Source organism: Gallus gallus, chromosome 9 (genome assembly GCF_016699485.2).
Source record: "Gallus gallus isolate bGalGal1 chromosome 9, bGalGal1.mat.broiler.GRCg7b, whole genome shotgun sequence".
Taxonomy (NCBI): Eukaryota; Metazoa; Chordata; class Aves; order Galliformes; family Phasianidae; genus Gallus; species Gallus gallus.
In genome coordinates this window covers 3,441,767-3,465,742 of record NC_052540.1, presented here as the reverse complement: position 1 = coordinate 3,465,742, position 23,976 = coordinate 3,441,767, and positions in this window count along the sequence as shown.

Here is a 23,976-nt window from a genome sequence, read left to right as displayed (position 1 = left end):
TATGGAAAGGAATGCCACCAAGGGAAGTGCACTTTGTCACCGAATAGTGACAGCATTTGCTGGAAGGGACCCTGAAATTTGTAAACGACAACAGAGAGGTAATGGCAAGAGCTAAGGGCCAGGGTGATGCAGCTCCCCCACAGCTTACCTGTCAAACACAGCTGAACCCACATCGCTCAGGCTTCTGCTGGGGAGTCCCTGCAGCAGTCTGGCCTGTAGACCTCGCCAGAGCAGAGCACACCTGCAAAGAGAACAATATTCCTGGTCAAGGGAGAGAAAGCACAAGCACTGTCTTTAATCTGGTAAGCTCAAGTGCGCCCTGAGGAGAGATGCAGTACATCTGCCCTGATGAGGCTTCCTCCAGGCCAGGAGGCAGCTCACCAGTGCAGGCTGCATCCCATCCCCCAGCACGGTTTCTGACCAGATATCATCCAGGATACCAGAACTCGGCACTTAACGCGAACACCCTGCTAGGAAAAGCACAAGTAACCCTTAACACTTACGAAGAGCACGCCGTTCTGGGCACAGGTTGCAGAAGCACAGAAGCAACCGTCCAGATCTCTGCGTGCGGTGTGGCTGGAGCAGGTCCTTCCTCAGCCAGACCAGGGCCAGCCACTGGAAGATGGGTTCCCACCTCCATTCCATTGCCAGGAGGGCAGATGTTCCATCTTTGTCAGCTGCGCCCCAGGCTTTCCGCACAGCCATTATGGTGGCCAAGAGCAAGTCTTGGCCTTCCCCATGACACAGGACAGCCCATGACATTTCACCAGCAGTCACAAGCTCACTTTTAGACAGCCAGAAGCCACGCAGTCCAACTAGAGCAGTGCCAAGCCCAAGACAACTATTTCACTTCTTGATGAAACTCATTAGCTCAGCATCACAGAGCTGCAGCCGCATGGTTTCCTTCTGGTCGGCTCAGTCCACAGGCACACATCTGCACCTCCAGCCATTCCCCTTCCCAAGACTCAACCCAGCAGTGGTTCGCATCCCTGCTCAAAAACCTGGAGTGTTTCATCCTCGCTGTTCTCTACATCCAGGATTCAGCTTTGTCAGCAACTGTACGGGCAGGCCCAGATGGCAGCATGGCAGCAGCTGGCCCACCTGTATGCCCAGCTTGCCAAGGGGTTCTTCCTAAGGGGAGCTGGAGGGTGGCCAGTTCTAGGAGCATTTGGAGAATGAGCGTAACGGCAGCTGTTTCCCTGTCTGGAAGCAGAAGGGCTCTGATCCCAGCCTGTGCAAGTCAAGACAAAAGGAATACGCTCCTGGTTCTTTCAAGGCAATGTGACAAGCAGTAGTTGCAGGCCCAGGAAGTCTGCTCAGCTATCAAAACCGCTGCTTCACAGGCAACAGCAGTTACAAAGGCACAGCAGGGCAGGCCCTAGAAAACATCAGCCCAAGCAAATCTCTCTGTCTCTATGAGAAGCCCTGGCTAGGTGATGCTCTGCGTCACACACACTGCACGCTCCCCCAGCCTCCAACACTGCAGCACAGCTCTTGCCTAGCCCAAGGCTGTAAAGAGCTTCCCCAGCTAATTTCATCATTAGCACAACAGCCTGCCAAGGCTCAAACTGCAGTAGCAGGGGCTGGTGCCAGGTTCACTGCCTCCAGTCCCTGCTCAGAGACCCGCAATGCTAAATCAAGTCATCTGGGTGTACAGTGAGATCCTGAAACCTGAGGAATGCATCTGATAAACACGGCACAGGAAAGAAGGGGAAAAAAAAAACAAAACACACCCACAAGAAACAGCCTCTAGTAGAAAAAAAAAAGAGAGAACTCAGCTTCATCTCTTCCTGGGGAAGAGTTCAGCTGGGTGAATGACTTCCAGTGGTTCCCCACAGCTCTGCTGCCTGCCCACTAGCCAGCTGAGGGCCAGCTGGAGCTCCCTGCAGCACCCATCTCCTTCCCAGCCACCAGACAGCCTCTCCCAGCAGAGTGATGCTCGTGCAGCACCACAGAGGCTGTTCTCAGAACAAACCTCTTCTTTCTCTGCCCAGAGCATCTGTGCCTAAGCCTGCTCCCACTGCTCCCTGCAGGCACTTGGTGCACCACTCAGGCTTTTCACACCTCTGAAACTGCACAGCTCCCTCATGCTTCTGACTCTAAAATAAATCCCCATCCCCCCCTACCCCCCCCAACTATGCAAACTGCAGCATAACCTGAGTGTATCCTTTGCTACTCTCCATCCAACCACCTCTCCTGACCCCAGAGCACCTCCACGCAGCTCTCCCAGGAAGGACTGCTCTTCCTGCAGGTCTCCAGCCTGGCTGTGAGGTCTCACAGCCTCCTCCCTGTGCTGCTGTGGTGTCCCTGTTGCCTGTTAGCCCACACAGGAGGTGATGTTTCACCAACTCCAATAGCTCAGGATGGAGGCCCGTGATGACTGGTAACGGAAAAGCTTTTCCCAGAACGATCTCCAGTTGATTTTAGGAAGGGTCAAAGCACCAGCCCACTTCTCTCCAGCATCGTCTCTGGGAAGAGAGATGGGAACTACCTCTGGGAAGACCTCCCTTCTCTTTGATTCACTCATTCCTGCCCTCTGCATACTGCCCAAGGACTCAGCAACGCATTCGGTTCCACCCCGAACTCAGACGGTTTGCACAACCAGTCCAGAAAGGGGGGGTTCCTATTGGCTTTCTGAAGTAACAAGTGAATCCAGCCAAGTGTGAAGTGGCTCAACTCCTCTCCTTCACAGCTTTTCGCGCCATGTGTTTCGTGTCAAGACCATGACAAGAGCTGGCCCCTGGGGATGGCGGAGGAGCCAGCTGCAGCAGCCTTTGTTTGCATGCAGCCTCACTGCACACGCCTCTGCGCAGCCCCCGCTCCCTTCCCGAGCCTCCAGCCAGCACACATCTGCCCCGCAGCAGGCGCACGGTTCCTTCCTCGCCATCCGTGAGGACACAGAGCCAGAGATTTATGTACTCCGCGATTTTATGCGCTCTCAGGAAAGCTGCGGAGGGAAAACTTCGCCACTCACAAAAGCCTCCATCTGTGAGTTTGTTTATCCGTGCTGGGAAGGCTGCTGATTCTGTTTCTGGGTGGAAACTACACTGGGATCACGGCTTAATTGTATTGTTTGTTGAATTAATTGCTCTGTTTGATCAGTCAGCCTCCCATAATGCCTGGGAATTAGACATTTCTGCTGAAATGTGGGAATGGAGAAGCCTGAAGCTGTTTCTCCTCGGTAAATGAGCACAGACTGGCACGCAGTTAGCAAAAAGGGCCGTTGTGGGGACAGCACTGAGTTGCCCAATGCAAATATGGTTGCAAAGGAATGTGCTCCACGAGGTTAAGCATCCTGGGGAGAGCGTACAGGCCAAAGGCAGAGAAATACATGGATGAGTGGTGTACCGGTTTGGCCTTTTGTTTCTTTTTCCAGCTGACAACTGCATTTTTATAAAGTCCTCTGGGCTTTCTTTGTGGCTGTGAACATTAAACTGGCACTCAAATATGATTGGAGCCTCTTCCCCTGCTGCACCTCAACAGACCAGTCACACAGCAGAGCAGTAGTCCCGTCCCTGCACCCTTTTCTCTACCCTCCCACACGCTCCAAAGGTCAACACCCACACGATGACCCCAAACCACAGCAAGAAAAAAAACAACATAAGGGGATCCCAGGGGAGCAGCACAATTCGCTTTGCAAACTCCTCCTTCCCATCGTTAGGAAGCACAGCAGGAACAGGGCATCTGAGCTCAGGGCATCTTGCTATTGCAGCTGGAGCAGAGGAATGACCTGGCCAAAGAGCCCAGAGACCATCCTGCAAGGTCCCGTGCCTGGCCAGCCCTACTGGGACCAGCATGGCCAAGGGGATCTGCTGCCAAGGCCTACCCTTGCCACACAGTACCCTCATTTTCAGTGGATTTTGTGGGTCACCTGTTAGGATCATAGGATCGTGAAATCATAGAATCCTTGGAGTTGGAAGGGACTTTTAAAGCTCATCTAGTCCAACTCCCCTGCAATGAACAGAGACACCACAGCTAAATCAGGATGCCCAGGGCCTGATCCAGCCTGGCCTTGAAAGTCTCCAGGGACAGAGCATCCACCACATCTCTGGCCAACCTGCGCCAGCGCCTCACCACCCTCACTGATGAATCATGGAACTCAGGACACACAGCAGCTCGGGATTACTTCCAGACTGGAATGCTTTTCCTCTCAGTTTCATTCCCAATGTGTTGGTTTTTGGGTTTGGGTGTTTTTGTTGTTTTTTTTTTCCCCTTTCCCCTTTTACATTTTGCCATCAGATATCCAGCTCAGCTGAACTCCTGCCCTTTTCACACTCCTTTTTTCCACTTTCACAATCTCGACACGCAAATTTTTAGGTTTCATTCCTGCCTCTCCCACTTCCCACACACACTTCCTTCTGCCCGGTGGCCTTTGAATGCAGGACAATAACTAGTGGCCGTGTCTGACATGGCATTTCCCCTCCACAAGTTTCTTCATTTCCCTTCTTCCTCTCTGCAAAATGAAACCAGCATTAAGTCTCCTGGGGTCACTGCTCTTCCACCAACCCTTACTCAGAGAGGACATCAGCCATTACTGTCCGTAGAGCCTGATTCACCCAACACAAGAACCAGGCACTAAGATGATGATGTGGTCAACCAGATCATCATACTTCCACCATATCAGCAGCATCCAAGATACAGAGTGGCCTGATTACTCCCACTGACCGAACACCCCCGTAGAGATCAGGGAGCCAGGAAAGTGAGATTGCTGGAGGATCAATTTTCCAGAGCCAGCCCTGCCCCATCTCCTCACCTCTGCAAAATGGAGATCTCCCTTTGGTGGCAGAGGGAGCTGCTGGTGATAGCAAGATATTTCAATCAGCAGATCTCCCACGAGGGGTCTGAGGCAGCCCCATCCCTTGCTGTTGAGGAACGAACACCGTGTCTGTAGGGGTGCGCATCTCATTCTCTGTTTCTCTTTTCTCCTTCATAAAGCTGTCAGGCCAAAAATAACATATTAGTGCAGAAAAAAAAAGGAACGTCAGGTGTAATATAATAATGTGATCAGGAGGCTGGGGGAAGGCACGTTCCTGTCTGGCAGCCGTACCAAAGTATTTCCACAATGGTGACGAACAGCTACAGAGCAGAAATGCCCTTTACTCATTCTTCACACCCTTCTCTCCCACTGCCCTACGTATCCCCTCAGAGATAGCAAAGGAGATGATAAATAAGGAGTATTTACCCAGCGTTTTTCTGCTCCCCAAAGCCACCTACGTTTGACGCTGCAGGCAGACTGCACACCCAACAGCCAGGGTTGGAACACAAGGCCACTCAAGAAGTGCTCGTTTGGGCAATCTCTCAGAACTACTGTTTGATTTATGGATGTTCCTGTGTGGAGGCAGGAGCTGGACCCCAGGATCATCATTCGTCCCTTCCAACTCGGGATGTTCTGTGATTCTATGATTCTGTTACCTGTTCACCAACACAGGGACGCAGCCAGACAGAACAGGCTTGAAAATCCAGTCACAAGCGTTGGCTGGAACAGAGCTGGGGACAAAACACACGGTGGCCAGCTCTGGGTATTGAGGCCAGGAGGGCATGTTGTTACCACAAGGTTTGCTATTTAGCCCGTGCCTGGCAAAACATGTCCCATGGAAAACAGTGTCTTTTACGCCGGTATCCAGCACCACCTGAATGATTTCCAATGGGGGGGGGGGGAAACTGATCACATCTCCTCATTATCTCTTCCAGCATCTAAATCCATCTGCAGCTTGCATCACTGGGTCCCACTCTGGCAGCAGCTGGCCAGGAGCCCCCAGGTGCCATATCCTCTCACGTGCCTCCTACACCTCCAGAAACGGCACTGAGCATTTCAGCTCTTTCCAAAGAAGAACCCCAAGGCACAGCGCTATCACATTTCACAGTAGTGCACATTTTCCATCCAGGAGCTCTGCCTAGAACAATGACATTAATTGAAATGGCTGCAGAAGTGCCAGGGCTGAGATCCAGCTCTGTGACCTGCTCTGAGTACAGGCTCCTCCACGGCTGGTGCAGACCCACTGGCTCTCTGCCTGCTGGGGAGAAGTTCCTCTTTGCTATTAAATATTCTCCCTCCTGCCCGTTCCTTTCCACTTCCTCCATCCCATCACCACAAACCCAAGACCAGGGGAGCTGACAGGCAGGAGCAGGCCCGTGGCCACCTTGTCCGATGTCCAATTTGGGGACGTGCCAGGCTGAGGTATGAGATCCCCACCGACAGCACATATGCAAACCAGCTCTCCTTCTGCAAACCCTAATAGCCCCAAACCGATTTAACTCCTTGAACAAAGTGCAAAATCCCTTTCAAAATGCGTGCCACTGTTCCAAGAACCCCGGCTAGCTTTGATATGCAAATGCAGACCCAGCCTCCTCGTGCAACTTGCCAAGTTCTTGATTTCATTCTCTTCGTTTCATCCAGCAGCACAGTTTTGCACCGTCTGCATGGAAAAAAAAAATGCAAAGTGTTTCCTTCAGCAGTTGCTAATTAATTAAACAACTGGTCCCTTCCCTTCTTTGTGTTCTACACTGCTCATTTCCAAGCTGGTCGGTCATAGTAGGCATCTAAGGCACCGGCGAAAAGTAACGAGGCAATAAAGTGCCTGTGATGGCTCTTCAATTAGCTGTACAAGGACGTGCACCATCACAGAAAAATGCTGCTTCTCCTAATGAGAGCTAACAAACCCGTACCTGGGGGACTCTGCGCCAGGATCAAAGGGGTCCAATCAAAACCTCTGCAAATTTCTGATTAAACCACACAAAGGAGGGGAGGAAGGCACCAAGTCGGACGCTGGAGAGATAATAAAATCCCCTTCCACTTCTCCTTTTAGAAAATGGTAAATCTAATAGGCATGACTAAGCAGCTATGAGGGAAGACATGAACAAATTTGTAAAGCGAAGGGGAGTTTAAAGTTCATCTCATTTTCCCCTTCTGCAACATCGTCTGCAATCATATTATGATTTAAAGGCCACCTTTCCCCCAGTGGGAAGCGGGTGAGAAGGGTGTGATTCAATTTTGCATACCAAATACGATGGGAGAAGGAGAAAGGCCAGGAGGCACTTGCTGAGCAGCTGCATCCCTTTGGCACCGTTAAATGCTTGTTGCTTTTCCCTGTTCTTCGGGGTACAGGAAAAAAAAACAACAAAACAATAATAATGGCACGGTGGCATTTTCTGTCTGAGCTTGTACATGGAAAGGCTGCACCTTTCACTGCTGGGAACAGAGCCAGAACAAACCCTGACCCAACCAACACCAGCCTTGTGAGACCTCGTCTACCTCAAGAAACCCCTGGAAGCCAAAGGACCGTCCTGCCCTTTTCCAGAAGCTGTCACCATTCCCTGCTGCATTTCCAGCTCACCAGACACCTGTCACGCTGCTGCTGGCTTACAGCTTACACCTTTCCCTCTTTTCAGCAGGATTAACCTCGTTTCGGCATTACAGCATGAGATGGCAGCCAGGCTGTGCCACTTTGAGGTGATGGGGAACTGATCACCTTGGAGGCTGGAGGGGAATGAGGCAGAGCCCTGAGCCATGCTGGAGCATTGCAACCCCATGCAATGGCCAGCCCCCAGCCCGAGCCACGCACCAGGCCCTCCTTGGGGACACTGAGAAGTCACCTGTCCCACCAGGAGGGCAGGCATGGCACAGAACAGCTCGTGCTCCCTGGCCCCACACACCTGTAGCCTCTAGTTCAATGAAATGTCATAAAGGCAGAGAAATTCCACAATAAGCACAAATAGATCAATAGCATTAGAGCTACCCTTAATAGCTGCCTCAGGCTTTTCATACTACACTCTCGAAAATGTCCAGTAGTGAGTAATTAATGACCAAGCCAAGTAATTACTTTCTTGATTTTTTCTCAAAACTAGAATTCACTGGACGAACTTTGAGCAGTACCAGCGCTACATAGCAAATTAATTCAGTAAGTGCTGATATTACAAGTCTGGGCTGCCTGTTAAAAAACAGCACTGCTATAAAGTCTGTCTTGGCTCCCTGTCTGATGTAACCCTTTATATGCTTCTCCAGCTCTTGGCAAGAAAACAGCTCAACCCTGCATGGCTGTCAGCCCTCAGGTTTCACCACAGTGACCTCGGGCCAGAGATGCCAGGAGCTCAGCCTTGCTGTGCCCACATTGACCCACTGCCATGGAATGAAGTGCTCTTACAGCCCCCCCTGCACAGACTGAAAGCTTAGGCACAGGAACCAGGAGCTGGTACTGCCCACTGGGGATCCCGACCCAACGCTGGGTACCACCACAGGATCCCTAAGGAAGAGCAGGATGAGCCATTTGGGTCACCTGTTACTGTGGCTGGTAAACGTACTCCGGGGAGAAATAAGCACAGAAGTACAGAACCTCCCATGGGAGGAGAAACGTGAGCTCACATCCTCCAGGACCTCTGCCCTTCATCACCCAGCCCACCCTTGGCACTGCACAGCATCTCAGACATTGCTTCTGAGGCCAAACTCTGTGAATGATCCTTGATTTCAACCATCTGCAGCACGAGATGTTAACAAAATGCCTTGTAATTGCACGTGCTTGTGTGCATGCATGTACGTGTCTGCATGAGAAAGAATACCAGTCAATAAGCAAATTACTGCAGTAATCCTTCTATCCCAAACCGTAGTGAATTATTGTTTCCCTGCTCTCAAGAGCATGGCTGTAGCTTGGGAGCTTAACATTCAATCTGACATGGACTCGTAGCATGCACTTTTAATCCCTTTAAGCACAGTAACAGCTAACAACAAACCCCTCAAGCAGAGGAAACGCCGCATTTCCTTCCCATCTTTCCATTACCATATTTTTAATTGGCTGGGAACATCCTTTGCTATTGTCAAAACAAATTCTGCTAAATCACCGCTTCAGACTCAAACAGAGGAGCCAAGAATGGCAAGCAAGAGAAGCCAAGAAAATCCACCTGCAGATGGAGATTTCTCCAGGGGGCAATGCCAGCTCGCTCCGTAAGACGGCCCCAGCACTGCGACAGTGGAGAAGTCAGCTTGAGTGGGGGGGAAGGCGAGAGGAGAACAGACATAGTTATGGGAAGGAGCATAAAGAAGAGAATAAAGTGGCAAAGAGCCCCCCTGGAAGTTCGAGAGCCAATGGCGGAGTGCAAGAGAGCATGGAGTACGGTGAAGAAATAATCAGTGCTGGGGGGAAACTGTGAAGATGTGAGAGGTGGGAGGCCCTGGAAGGGACACTCCGTCAGAGGGAATGTGGTGAGAGGACAAGGAGGAGAGGCAGAGGAAAACACTGTACAAATTATGCTCGCGCACGTAAACACCTGACACGAGCCAAAGGCTTTCCTTGGCCTCGCTCCCTCTCCCCATCTCTTCTCTCATAGGAAGATGGGGTTCTGACAAAGCTTAAACATTATAAAAATAATTCCAATTCTCTGCTGTTTGCTTTGTGTTAAAGAAAACGTTTTCCTTTCTGACCAGGAGGAAAAGCTAACCTCCTCCTTCCTAAATAAAACATTTCTCAGAACGGTGTGACTGAAAACAAACAATGCTGAAAGGGGAGAGTGGAAGGTTCTACCCTTCACTGCCTTCCCTGCACCACGAATCTCTCAGGGAAACCGCTCAGCAGGTCCAGAAGAAAGTGCAAATACAGCCCTGAGCAATTTCTTTTCATCCGTCTTCACAGCTGAGGTCAATAAGGAAAAAATCTACTCACTCCTGCAGGCAGGGAAGCTGGGGCAGAGGGAGAAGCTGTTTAAACACAACCCAAGCTCTGAGCACGTGGCAAATCCTGCTACAACCAATGAGATAAGCACCATGTGGAAGCGTCCTGCTGAACGCTTGCCTTGGGATGGGGTAAGGAGGAGCAGGAGGCTCACGGGGAGCTGGGAAGAGCCAGGATGGGCAGGTGGAGCTGGAGGCTGGAGCTCCCCACCTTCCGTCCAGGACCGATGGCCAACACTGGACCACGTCGTGGTTGGGCTTCCATTTCTACCACATCAGCTAAAGCAAAGTCAAAGCAGAGAGGGAGATCATTTTCCTCAAGAAAAGCACAGCTCGTGGGGCCAAGGAGGAGAGCTGCAGCCCCTCGGTTGCTGCCTGCTCTGCCAGAGACCCTCAGTGCAGGGGATGCTGGCTGTTGGGACAGGTTGCAGGCATCGCTTTGTGGACAATCCGGTCCAGGAAAGCAAATCCTGACCTCATTCACACAGTTAAATTGGGAAAAACAACCCCCAAAAAACCTGATAGCGCAACCAGAAGGGTTATTGTTAAGCACAGGTTTCCAGAAGCTTCGGTGCAACAAGTTTAAGTCCAAGAGGGCTGGCTTTGCTATGTCAGAGAGGCTTTTTTTTGTTTGTCCCTGCTTTGTTCAGTGTAAAATGAGTTCTAAATAAGCCAGCAATGTACAGGATTTGATGAAAGCAAGCAGCAGACCCTGCTTCATAAAGGTGCTGAATGCACGTCTCCTAGGGGAGACTGCAAACAAGCCGCTTCCTCCAGCCTCTTCTATCAAGTTAATTTCTCTGCCCTTTCATTATGATGGGCAGCTCGTATGCTCGTTTGCAGCATCATACAACAAGGGCTATACACAATAATCTGGGCTCAGAGAATACTCAATATCCCTACTCTGGAGCTAGGCAACATTATGCAGCAATACGGGAAAGACCTCAGGATGCAGCCCGCAGTAAAGCAGAGTCCCCACTCCGTGAGTCATACCCACAGTCCAGCATCTGCCTTGCACCAAAATATTCGCAAGAGAGCCGTAAAATATGGAGCTAATTCTCCTAATGTCTCTAGCATTTAAAGGCTGATTAGTGTCGCTTCTAATATAGCCGGGCCAGGGACTAAAGTGGCACCAGGCATCTGGCTCTGAATTTAAGTGCAGGTGACAAAGGAGCTGCTGCTCATCAGAGGTAAGGCTCCATTCCTCCTCTCTATTCTCTTGGCCTCAACCCAAAGCCGTGAGCAGACCTGGGGACAAGGGACTCCTGATCCCAGCGTCACAGCTCAGTGCCTGGCCCCCCCATGCACCACACATGGGGTCCTGCTGGGACTGTTTTGCACAGGGGTAAGTCGTACAGCCATAACACCAAGCAGAACATCTCCCTCTGTTGGGGTAAGTCACCTCACTTGTTGTCACAAGACAACATAACATGAGGCAAGAAGCACAGTGAGGGCCACTCAAGGACATCACTGCAGAGCCACACAGCACTCCTCCACCCACTGTGACATTATGAAATGCTTAAGCTTCCCAGCACAGCACAGTTGATGCCTGCCATCAACCAGCACAGTGCCCAGACAGGTTTCTCAGCCAGGCTGCAGGCCCCAGAAGGAAAACAGGTAAGCCAGCATGTTCCTGGACAGAAAAAAAGAAGACGGATGTGCCTCTTTCCAGAGTTCCTTAGAATAAGGACATGATTTCATCGGCAGCTGCGTTACAAAGCGGACAGCGTTTGCCCTGAAGCAAAAACACTTGATACCCCCACGTCGGAACTGCAGACTTATCCTTGGAGGGCTCGTTCTTCCTGGAGCCTGGCAGCCATCCCGCACCACACCTGCCCAAACACATCTGCTCAGCACTGGGAGATCTGGGTTCCAGAAGGTGGGTCTGGTCCACAGCCCTGGGGCAGCCCAGGAAGGGCTTCCCATGGAGGAGCCCCATCCTGTGCCCTATGGAAAGCCCACCAGGCCGCAGAGCTGGTGGGGCTGGGGCACCATTCCTGGGACAGAAGAAGAGGAGCCCACACTCACAGCTTCTGCTCAAGATTTTCTGACCAAACCCAAGGTGCAGCCGCTGAAACTGAGAGGTGAAGTTCTCGAAAACTTTAATCCCTCCATGGAAGGTGAACTCCGCGCAGAGCAAAAGCAGCCAAACCACTAGTGTGAATTTTCAGGCTGTGGGAAGCAAATCCTTCCCTCACCCCTAATTGGGCAATACGCTGAGCCCACGGAACTGGTGAGCACAGCCCACCCTCCTTGGCCACCACAGACCAGGAGCTCTGGCTCCAGGTCCAGCTTAGTTGAAGTCCTAGCACCCATCTGGACCTTACAGGGGGGTGCAAACAGGAAGGGTGACCCTTTTTCCCCCCACGTAAGCTTTGGAATCACTTGGAGCCTTCAGCTGGGTCAGGAAGGCAGGAGCACAGCTAGTGTCACACTATTTTGGGCTCTTGGTTCCGTGGTCAGGGCCAAATTGGAAAGTATAACAATGAGCATGTTTTCTTTTAATAGCTCCCAGTCTTCCTTTAACCTCTTCTTGAGCTCCCAAAGGTTTGCGTTCATGTTTTAAGCAGGTAAACACAGGGCTGACAGCAATAGAGGGAATATCTCTATGCACAGGAAGAGCAGAAGAAGCCCGCTGCCAGCCCAACACACATTATTTTGGCTCCATGCAGAGATTCAGGCATCTGAGGAAAGAGATAGGCGACCGTACAGGCCTCGGGATCCCAGCTGAAACCCCTACAGAGCAAACATAATGAACACTGCACACCCAATTTCTCCCCTGCTTGCTCTGCTGCATCTGCTACAGTGGAGGTCTGCCTTGCCTCGCTTCCCCAAATCCTTTTTCCAGACTAAGCTGCAGTTTCAGCTTTCTGCCTTCTGCGGCTCGAAGGTTTGGCTCTTTACCCCACGTCTTGCATTTCCAAGCTGCAGTCACCTCCTGTCCTGATCTTAACTTCCCAAGCCGTTTGGGAACTCGTTTGTGCTCTGATGACAGTAATTCTGCATAATTTCTTTCCTGAATCTCTCTCTCTCAGATAATTCCCTGGATTTATTCTTCTGGGAAACAAATCCCAGCCTAGTAACCCCTCTCATCTGTTTTTCCTTCTCTCAGCAACTAATCCAAGCTGTTTTAGAGGCCTCCTCTCTGCAGCACCCCCCAGACCCCAGCTGCTAACCCTGGAGAGCCCCTTTCTGATACATGAACCTGGCACCCCATGTCCCAAGCTCTGCTCAGGTCCCAGTAGACCCAGCCTGCCATTTCCCACAAAGCCAACATTTCCTTGCAGGCTTCAGCAGCTTCCTCTGTTCGGCTCCAGGTGCGAGCCACGCCACCGGGGTGGCAGCTGTCACCACAGTGCTGCAGCCACCTGCAATGAAACAAACCAGGTGTATTCCTAATAGGGGGGCAGTGCTGAATTCCACTGCTCCGTGGGCTGAGACAGGCTGCCCTCCTTCTGCAAAGTGCTGAATGCTAAATCTTCCCTATTTGCCACGTCCATCACTCCAACTGCGAGCTTCAGCAGCTCCAGATCTGCTTCCCATAAATTTTCTGCAGCGCCCAGAACACTCGTAGTTGCTCTAAAATAATGACTGGAGGTCGGATAGAGGAGAACAAGCAGTTCAGATGTATAGTTTGTCTGATGAATTTAGCCTCCTCTCCTGTTCATTCAACATCGGGTGGACAAATCCAATTTCCTCAAATGCATTTGTTGTTTGAGTTCATTCGACAAATACTACCCCAAACCACTGCCTTTGCATTCACTTAGCAAATATTTAAAGTAGGAACTGTGCTGTTTAATGACTCCCCTGGCATCCCACCATTCCCTAGTGGAGTGGAAAGGTTACTTTCCTCCCCCCTCCCAGTATTACATCTGCACTTCAAACCCAACTTCCCACTACTTCTCATCATCATCAACCTGATACATCAGGGCTACCTTTGACCTTGAACCACAGCTGCCCACTACACAGTTGACCTGCCTGACCAAGCAAATCGCCTCCCAGGAGAGAAAGACAGACCTGCAGGTGTCATTTGTATTTACTTTATCAAGGCTTGTGACAAGTCTCCCAGCAATATCCTTGCATTCAATTGGAGAACTTAAAGCCTGGAAGGATGGGCAACGGGATGGGTAAAGAGCAGATTGGACAGTCATACTCAGAGGGCTGGGGTTACTGGGCTGTACCCAAACTGGTGGTGAGCTACAGGTGGGTACCAGCACCTGCAGTTGTATGACAAGCACCACAGCCAGTAAATAACAGGTAGCAAACACCTTCCCCTGCTCAGCACTCCACATCTAAGTGTAGTCAGAGGCTGGAGCACTTGCCCCGGAAGGAAAGGCCAAAGGAGCAAGGTTTTGGGGGCTAACAGCAGAATGAGGGTCACCCACATGGACCCTACCAAGAAGATCAAGTCAGGTTTTCACCTACAGTACACAGAAGATAGAAAACAATAGATACAAGCTGAAACAACTGGACATGGGGAGTCTCCCCAGGAAGGCAGTCAGGCTGCCCATAGAGGCTGTGCAGTCTCCCATCCTGAAGGATTTCAAACTTTCCTTGAGAAAAACCCTGAGCAGCCTGGTCTGATTCCAACACTAACTCTGCTCTGGGCAACGTGTTGGATTAGAGACTTTGAGTGCCTTCCCACCTGAATGATTCCAACCTATGACCGTTGGAAAGTCTTACTCATTGGAAGGTTAACCTAATAAAAACAACGGTTACACAGAATGGCAACAGAATTTGAGGGATATAGCGCTGCATCTTGGCAAAAAACCACCTCTAGAATTGCCTGCTTACAGCAAAATGTGGGGAAAATAATCCATTTCGGTCCAAACTGGACCAAAACCAACACTTGAGGGGAAGCTGGGAGACCAAAGTCTACATTTCAGCAAGCTCAGCGACAAAGACACATCATTTCAGATCTGAAAATAATGACAATAATAATAATAATAATAGTAATTCAATTCCTAGGCCCCACGATTGCAAAGGAAAACTCAAGAGTTAGGTCCTTAAGAGTTCAACCAGAACCAGAAGGCAAAGGAAAGAAAAATCACAATTCATTATTCATCGAGATCTTCTCCAATCTGTTTTTAAGACCGTGTCAGGATATCTTAGCGCTGCAGGTATCAACAGTACAGGGAGGGGGGGAAAAAAAAAAAACCTGCAAATATGACTTTGAAATTTGCTTTTCATAATTTTATGTTTTGCCAGTAAAAATCTCATTGCCTGAATGTTCTTGGAAAGGGACCAGCGAAAGGTTGGGAATATCGCCCAAGCAAATTCACTTAAGAATTCAAACAAACACGTCGGGACACAGTTTTGCTTTTGTCACCCAGCTCAGGAGAAAAGCTGAGCAGCCAGGAAGAGGGCAGTAAAAGAACAAATGCTTCATTAAATGCGTTTTCAGGCATAAGAACAACAGACAACCTATTACTGCAAACGGCTCTCCCCGCTCTTTAGTCCAGCAAGGGCCTTTGAACGCAACATTGAGCTGGGCAGCACTTCTTCATATTCCCATTATTTATCCTGCAACTCCAAGGGACACAGCCAGGACATCCCATCCTTCTAAGCTGCCTATCAACACAGCGGAGAGAGAAACCTCACATTCACAGCTACAAACTCCCACTCGCTGTTGAGATCAGCAAACACCACGTGAGCACAGCAGGCAGGCAGGCAGACAAAAGGAATAAAACAGAATGAGAAGCAGGGAATTCCTGCCCTGCTCACCAGAACACTTCTTTTTCCGCGCAAAACAAAATAAAACAAAATAAAGGGGCCAGGTGGTGGCTCTGGCAAGGGATTTCTTTGATCATTTTTCTATCCTTCAACCCAACTGCATGGAACAGTCACAGGGTTGGGTAAGGAGAGAGATGCTGGTAGCAGGTTTAACTCGTGGCTCTATGGCTCGCATTCAGGTGCGGAGCCAAATCCCTCCCTCACCTCACGGGGAGGGCAGGAGGTTGGGCTGCCAGCACCGTGTCTCCAGGAGCAGCCCAGGTCTTCAGCTGAAGGCTCCTGACCCAAACGCACCTCCCCCCCCAGCCCATCTTTGGGGCTCAGAGAGTTAAAAGGAGCAGGGATTAGAGCTGCGAAGCAGAGATTTTCCCAGTTTCCTCCCTGGAATGACAGATTTCAGGTGACAGGTGCCTCAGAGAAGCCATGCTTTGTTCAGAGAGGCTACTGTTGCTTCTGCATCTCCTTTAGTCCCTGGCTGCATCTCTAACTCAGCCTGCTTTACAGAATATTCCTTAATGGACTGGCTTACTCCAGCTACATGCTTTATATCTCTTTAGCTCCATGAGCAGATGGAGTCCAGGGACGGCAGGATTTATATTTCTTGCTTGAGTTGCAGCTTGGATAGGTGGAAATAAAAAACGAGAAAGAACAAGGAAATGGCATCGTAACAGCATTTACCTCGTGGGCTTTGGAGCCTCTACGTTCTACCTGGGCAGTGTTTGCAGTTGTCAGTATTAATCCCCTGTCTTCCTCCCCAGCTCAAGAGGAGGAGGCCCGGAGGGATGGTTCTACCCCTCGACCATCTGATGGATGGAAGGGAGCTTCCAGAAGCACAGTGAAATACTCGGTGAAGTCTGCATCAGGGCCCATTTATACCAGCAGATAATCTGGCCCAGAACGTTTCCTTCAGGGCATGCAAAAGAAAACCAGGAAATGCTTCGGACCTCCAAGGGCTTTAAATGGAGAGAAAATGAGACAGAGGTATGAAAGCAAGCGACAAGATTGACAGGCACCGAGGAAGGAGGAGTACATCAGGCTCCTGAACTCCTTTCTCTGCATTTAATGGAATTGGAGGAGAAAGGGAAAAGCGGGAGGGAAGGAATTATAATGAACGCGAAACCTTCCCTATTAATTAATTTACCCCCTTTACTTTGTGAAAAGGAGGCTAGCAATGTACGTCTGCTCCACTTGGAACACAACCCTGGCACTTGCTCTGCACGTCCCCTCCCTGCCTGTGCACGGGGATAATTAATCCATTATGGGATAGAACACGCGTTGCTCCGCTGTAAAAAGAGAGATCTATTTCTCCTTTGCTTTTCCCCTCCTCCCTAAAGAGACATCTGAAACATATCATGTAATAAATGTTTCTTGGATGGAAGGAGAGGTATTGTTCTCTTGCTGTGGAAACAATTCCATCGGTGGGGCCAGCCAGGGCTGAGCGAGGCCGGATACTTCACTCAGCAGCTCTTACGATATCCTGTACAGCGGGGTGGCCTCCAAAGGCCACGTTTTATGATACTCCCTTTGAAAAGCAGCAGCAGAGGAGGGCAAGACTGATGGAGATCAGCTCGCACTGCTCTCCAGCACAAAGCCAGGCTTCCCCTACACCACGCATACAGCCCCAGGGAGCTGCGGATCACCTGGCTCCATCACACCCACTGGGACCACCTCCTGCCAGAGCCCTTCCATCCCCATCGCAGTTGTACCACTGGGAGCACTGTCTGACAACGCCCTTCCATCCCAGTCCCACCACCAGGAGCACCTCCTGCCAGCACCCTTCCATCTCAATACCAGGACCAGCAAACAGCACCATCCCATCCTGCCGGGAAGGCACTGCTTCATATGATTGAGGACAAAGATAAGTCTTCCCGTGATTCGGCTCAATGCTCTCCTCTATGCCTTCGATCCAAAGGACCTAGAAACAAACCACCTTGGATTCCCAACCTGCAGCTATACCAGGCTTGATTCCCCTCCAGCAAGCACCATGATTTTTCTATTTCTGCCCTGCCACGCTTATCTCCAAGTCCCACTGCATTACGGGTGAGATATTTAGCCCTCAGATACCTACCCCATCTTCCCTGCCTGCTGCCCTGCCACGGATGCAGAGGGGCAGGAGCTCTTTCTCTGTGTTCCAATCACACAGCACAAAGCCTGCTCCAGCAGCACATGGGTTCCCACATGCTCCCTAATTAAAAAAACATGCGTGCCATGCTCCTCGTGCCCCTTTGCTGGTATTTACAAGAAGCAAAACAAGCAATTAAAAGTTTCTCTGGAAGGATGGGGCAGGCTGTCAGCTACCAGCATGAGGCCCTTTGCTCCACGGTGGTTTGGTGCGCTCAGAGCACAGAAAGTGCACGAGATCAGAGCTACCCAGCTCCGATCTCACCCCTGATCCCAGCATCAGCTTATAAGAAACATTCCTCCTTTCTGTTGACATCCAAATATTCTTGGCATGAAGGAGCTGCTGACATTTATTCCTGAATTGCCACATTGCAGGAGTGCTGGCTAAGCCTACAGATACATAGGAAGAGAGCATAGACCTTGTTACTCGGTAAAGAGACGTCCTCTACAGCATATCAGTCTGGATTAGACTTGGGTCACTTCCTCTGTTCATTTCCCCAGCTGATTTTTTAAAGGCTCTTTCAAAGAAACACTTGAGCTCAGTACAGTGTTCTTGATTGCAACCAGAACCGGTTGAAAAATGCTGAACGAATTGAAAGAAATGTTCATTCCTTCCTCAAAACATTTCTAGAGTTTTGGGTCAGTTCTTGGAATATATATATATTAAAAAAAATACCAAAAAAAACCCCCAACAACCCTAAGATCCACTATACAACAGCAAAAGCTTTTTCCACAGAGTCAGCAGCACTTTGGAAGTCTCCACGTTCATCTTATGGCTGCAAAGTGACTCCATTGCCCATCAGAGGAACGTCAGGACACGTCTCTGTGCTTTCAGCAAGACGCCTCTCACGCCAACATTTGGGTCGTGGAGAACAGCCCATTCACCTCTCCCTATGGAGGGACCTACCCTTAGAGGTAGGAGCAGCCAGCATCGCCCACCCTGCCCTTCACAGAGAAACCAAAGCAGAGTGGAAGCAGCAGGGATCTGCCAGATCCCAAGCCCCATGCAGAGCTCTGTGCTGAGCCGCAGCAGGGTGCCTCTGCGGAGACACAAACCTCCACATCCACCTTTCATCTGCAGCACGTGTGCCACAAAGCCAGCCCACAGCACGGCCTCTACCCCAGGCTTCTGAAGATCTCCCTGCCTGATATCTCTCCTCCCGAGCATCTCAGTCTGCGTCTCCTGGGAAGACAGCATATTTTACTGCAAATACTGAGCAAAACAAACACGCACCCACCCAAAATGCCCAGTCTCTCTAGCAGGGTGGGGTGGGGAGTTTCTGCACTGCTCATTTGCTTTCTTGTTGAATTAACACGAGCTAAACGCTCTCCTTTCTTCCCCTGTGCACCTCTCCTCCAGGCTCCTTCCCCCTTTCTTCTCTCCATCACAGCTACCTCCAGCAGAAGGCCCTTCGAGGCACCAGCGACTTCAAAGACACCAGGTCCAATGTGCAGCAAGTGATAAAAACCTCCACAGCATGTGTTGGGCAAATTAATATCCCCTCCAGAGGCACCAGCTCCTCGGTCCCAGCAGCACCATAATGAGATGTTCAAGTGAAGGGGAGGGGGACGTGATGCAGAAAGGGAGATGTGTTTAATGTATGCAAATTGACTAGCATGCAAATTGCCACTAAGTTAAAAATAACATATTGCATGAGGAGTCCATCCTTTAAAACATTTGTTTATTCATTAGGGTAATATCTTTTCTCGGGCTCTTCGTTTCCTTCTGCATTAAGTGCTCACTTTCAGGGAAGTTCACATTTTGCAGAATGGAAGGGATAACTGCCATTTCCCACTGACACCACAGAGCAACACCAACTCCTTCCCCTTTCCTTCCCTTCCTGCAGGATTACAGTCACCTTTCCTGAATGGAAATGCTCAGCAAAGAGCACCAAACTCCAGGGACAGAGCCATCCCAGCCACCAGCCCAGCTCCTGCCTCCCAGAGCCACTCAGCAGCTGTCCAGCTGGGCTTGACTTCTGGAAGCCAGATTGCACCAAGGGCACAGTGCCAGGCTCTGCTTCTGAGAAAGCACAACAAAAACTCCTTCTCCAACCCTCCACCTCCTCCCCAAGGCAGCCTTTCCTCCTGAGGGCTCTGCACCTCACACATCTGAAAGAGCAGTGAGGCACTGGCACAGCTGCCCAGGGAGGTGGTGGGCTCACCATCCCTGGAGGGACTCACGAACCATGGAGATGTGGCACTGAGGGACATGGTCAGCGGGCACGGTGGGGATGGGCTGATGGTTGGATGAACTCAGCAGACTTTTCCACCCTTAACGATTCTACAATTATATGAAGCACAGAGGTCTTTCAGAGAGCTCTTGGTGAAGCAGAGGACCAGCAACAGAGCAGAAGCTCCAGGTACTCCCATGTAAAAGCACAAACACAGCCATCCGGACTTGCTGCAGCTGCAATGATGTGGCCTGGGGCAGAGCTGCAGCAGCTCGACTGCCTCCAGGTCCTCCAGGAGCACGTGCTGGAGCTCCTTTTTTCATCATTTATTATTACTTGGCCAAAGATTGACAAAGTTATAGTGTTAGTGCAACCCTGTAGCACCTGCCAATATGCAAGGGATTTATGACTCCACTAGTTAACTCTGCCCTCTTGGGAACCTTGTTCTCCTGTCCTGTGTATAATAAGACTCATACGGGGACTAAAAGGGGCCTAATTGCAGCAATTAGCATTACTCGTTTTATTTCAGCTAGATTCTGAAATCAGAGCGTAAACTGATATCCACGCTGCCAAGAGCTGGGCTCACAACCAAGGGACAGCCACTCAGAGATCCCAAAGCAGGGAGCAGGGCAGGCCCTGCAGGTTCAGCAATGGATATCTGTTCTGTTCGCAGCAAGATGGATTTAAAGTGCTTGGGTTAAATTGCATTAACCTCCTCCATGTGGACGTGGTCACTCCAGATTCAAGCGGCCACTGCTCGGCTTAATGTGAGCCACTTCAACCTGACCCGAGTAAATAAGCCAAACCAAATAAAGGTTAATGAGTGTGACCAAGTGCCTCCCCAGAGGAGAGAGATCTACCTCAGAGTCAACACAGCTGAGCAGCCCACAGCAGATACATCCCTCTCATCCCTTTGCTGACAGCTCCAGCTTGGGAGAGACAACCCAGCTCCAAGCGGGAGCATGACACCAAGAGCCAGGGGTTAAGGCAGGAGCCAAGGCCACGGGTTGGATCAGAAAGAACGCTCACTCCTGCTATGTCTTATTTCCAGCTTAGTAAAAACAATTAAGTAGCCAACAGATGGAATCATAGAGTCACACAATGGTTGGGTTGGAAGGGACCTTGCTCACGCTGCCCAGGGTTCCATCCAGCCTGGCCCTGAGCACCTCAAGGGATGGGGCACCCACACTTCTCTGGGCAGCAGTGCCAGAGCCTCACTGCCCTTTGAATAAAGAATTTCCTTCTAACATCTAACCTAAACATCCCCTCTTTTAGTTTAAAGCCACTCCCCCTTATCCCATCACTATTAGCCAGTCTAAGAAGAATGGAGCAGACAGAACATGGCTCCTATGGCCACCTCCCACGCAGTGGTATGGCAGAGCTCCCTCGAGCTGTCAGGCTGTGCACAACCAGCTTCAGTTTGCCACAACGGGAGCAATTCAGGTCATGCTGCCACGCTGGAGACCACCCCACAACACCCGCCGAGTGAGGTCTTGTACAGACACAGCATTACAACAGCCACAAGCACAGCAGGGTCAGCCACCAGGAAGCAAAATGAGATTAAACGAATTCGTCAATGATAGATGAAAAGCCCAAGACTACAGGGACAAAGCAGAGAGACCTTCTGATGACTATGGACACCTGGGGAATGGATGCTGCCTTCACAGGGCACAGTGTGGGGGCACACAGGGCACACCCCTCCTGCAGGGCACAGTGTGGGGCTGGCTCAATGGGGCCACGACTGCACGCCTCCATCCTCTCACTCACACAGCCCCACTTCTGTGGGGGTAGAAGCTCTCACCCATCTGCCCCAAAGAGAGCAGGAAGGTGCTTGCACAAAGGAAGCTCTTCCAGCTTCCCCAGGCTCACCTCATTCATGAAGCCCCAGCAATTGCTGGTGAGAAAATGCAGAGCAAGGGCACTGCCCAGCACTGTGGCTGCTCCCTCACTGCACACCCAGCTTCCATACAGATCCCCAGGGTGTGAGCTTCCCAAGGAAGCTACAGGCACAGCCTAATCCCATCACAGAGCTCATCTAATCACAAGATCACCTAATGTGGTTTGCTGCTGGGATACCAACCCAACAGCTGCCAGGTATCCAGCAAGAGCTGTTGCTGCTCTGTGGCAAAGACCACTCCAAGCTGCTAATCCGTTTGTTCCTCCACGAACTAAATGTCCTCTATCAGCTAAGTCATGCTCTGCTTCTTTGCCCTAACACAGCCAGCCGTCCCCGGACAAGGACGGACAGACCTCTCTGCTCTCAGACGGCTGTTTTATTCCCCCACCCCGCTCAGCAGTGCCAATGACTGCAGGAGGGGTGGCAATCTTGAGACTTGAAGGTTATAGAACACAGGCTGCTGACTTTGAGCTCATCCCAAAATAGGTACTAGTATCAGGAATTCCTACTTTGTCTGCAGCGTCTGTTCTGAACAGCCTGGAAACATTCCCCACCAAACGGCATAAGCTGGAATGCTTCCTAATTAGCTGCATGGGATAAGATACAAATTCCCAGCTCTCCCCAGCACTGCAGCAATCAGAGATGCTAAGAAAGCAGCCTCAAGCCCGACACCAGAGCAAGGGAGATGGAACGGCCTCAGCTAAACACGTCCTCACCAGCACTCTGCATGCAACATAATGGCCTGGGGCATGCAAGGTGCTTACGTTCATAAGGTGGAACACACCCCCAGGACCAAACAGCAGGGCTTGAGAATCCAGAGCTTCACAGCTCAAAGGACAGGGATATGCTCTGCGAAGCTCTAATTGCACGATGCTGCAGCAGCAGGCAGGGCTGTCAAACAGCTGGTGGAGTACACCCGGTCACCTCCAGGCCTGCTGTTACCTGACCTGGGCACCTTAACTACCGCATCCTTCTCCAGATCCATTAATTCCTGCCAAACGCAGCCGCCCTGAGGAACGGCAGAGAGAAAACAAGGTAGTTTGCTAATGCCCATCACATCCCACAGCCTGAGGCCCACGCTGAGCTCTCCATCAGCCCCGAGCCTAATTCACCGCTGCTGGATTCAGAGATCTTACTTCTGAAAGGATCTGCTTGCTGCTACAGCCCACGGCCTTTTGCTCAGGATCACAAAGGTTACCACTGACGCTGAGTCCAGAACCCTCATGGCTGTCATTTCCTCAGCTTCTCCATGGGGCTGTTTCATCACTGCTGCTGCGGTTTCAGCAGTCACCCCTCAGTTCAGCTCCCTGCTTCCCTTCCTGCTATCCAAACACCACACGCCTGCTATGATGGGGAAATCAAGGTATCACAGCAGTCATGAATTATTGCTCACAGAAAGCGAATTGCGCCCTAAAGATCTGGGGTGAATTGACCTCCATGAATATCTCTACACGTCTTTCCTTTGAGGATTCTGTGTCTAAGCACCAGCATCGCACAGCAAACCAGAGATTAATGCAGAGTAGAATGGAGTATTCCTAGGTAAGAATACAAAGCAGAACAAAGGCTACCTTGTCATGTGCTCAGTTCCTTTCTCGTACTCTTTTCCCTTTAAATAAGGAGACATTTCTCACGCCCAACTCACAGCTTCCAACTCTAGCTTTGCAAAAGCAAAAAAGCTGAGAGGTTGTATTGAGAGCTGTGTTAACCTCCCTCCTTTGTAGGAAAATAAAGCTACCAGGTAGACAAGCCCCAGGCAGACTTTCCAGACAGCCAGCATGCTTCCCCTCACTCTGTTCCGAGGGCCCAGCCTGCTAGAGTCACCTGGGAGCCTCACACTTGAGCTCTGGCAGCAGGGGTAGCTACCTGCGAGCTCCTGTTCTCTGCAGGTCAGCACACAGAACATACGGTGGTAGCACCGCAGCTCCCTGCTGTAGGATAGACCTGGCTCCCAGCGTTTCTCTTTCCCAGGAAGGCTGAAATTAGAAGCCCTCGGAACAGAACGCAGAACTCCTGTGATTCTGTTGTTTTCTCCTCAGAACCTCTGGGTTTCACTCTGAAGTCAACCACCGAGAAAATATGCAACTACAGAGCCGGGCTGTGGCTGAGAGCTCAGCCTCAATAGCCATTATCTGCATTCAGAGAGCTGCGTCGGGGGCTGCGGGGCCCAGTGCTGGTAGCACAGCAAACTCCATCAACTACCTTGACCTTTGGCAGAAGCCTGGAAAGGCATTTTTTTGGATCACTGTTCAAAATGCAGCGAGAAGCAGAGCCAAGAGCAAGTGAGAAAACAGAGCTGCTTTGAGGGGGCTTCGCATCGCATCCGAGCGGAAAGCGATTTATGTAAGCCCTGCTTGGTGCAGTGTCCGCTGTGCCGTACTCTACTTGTAAAACAC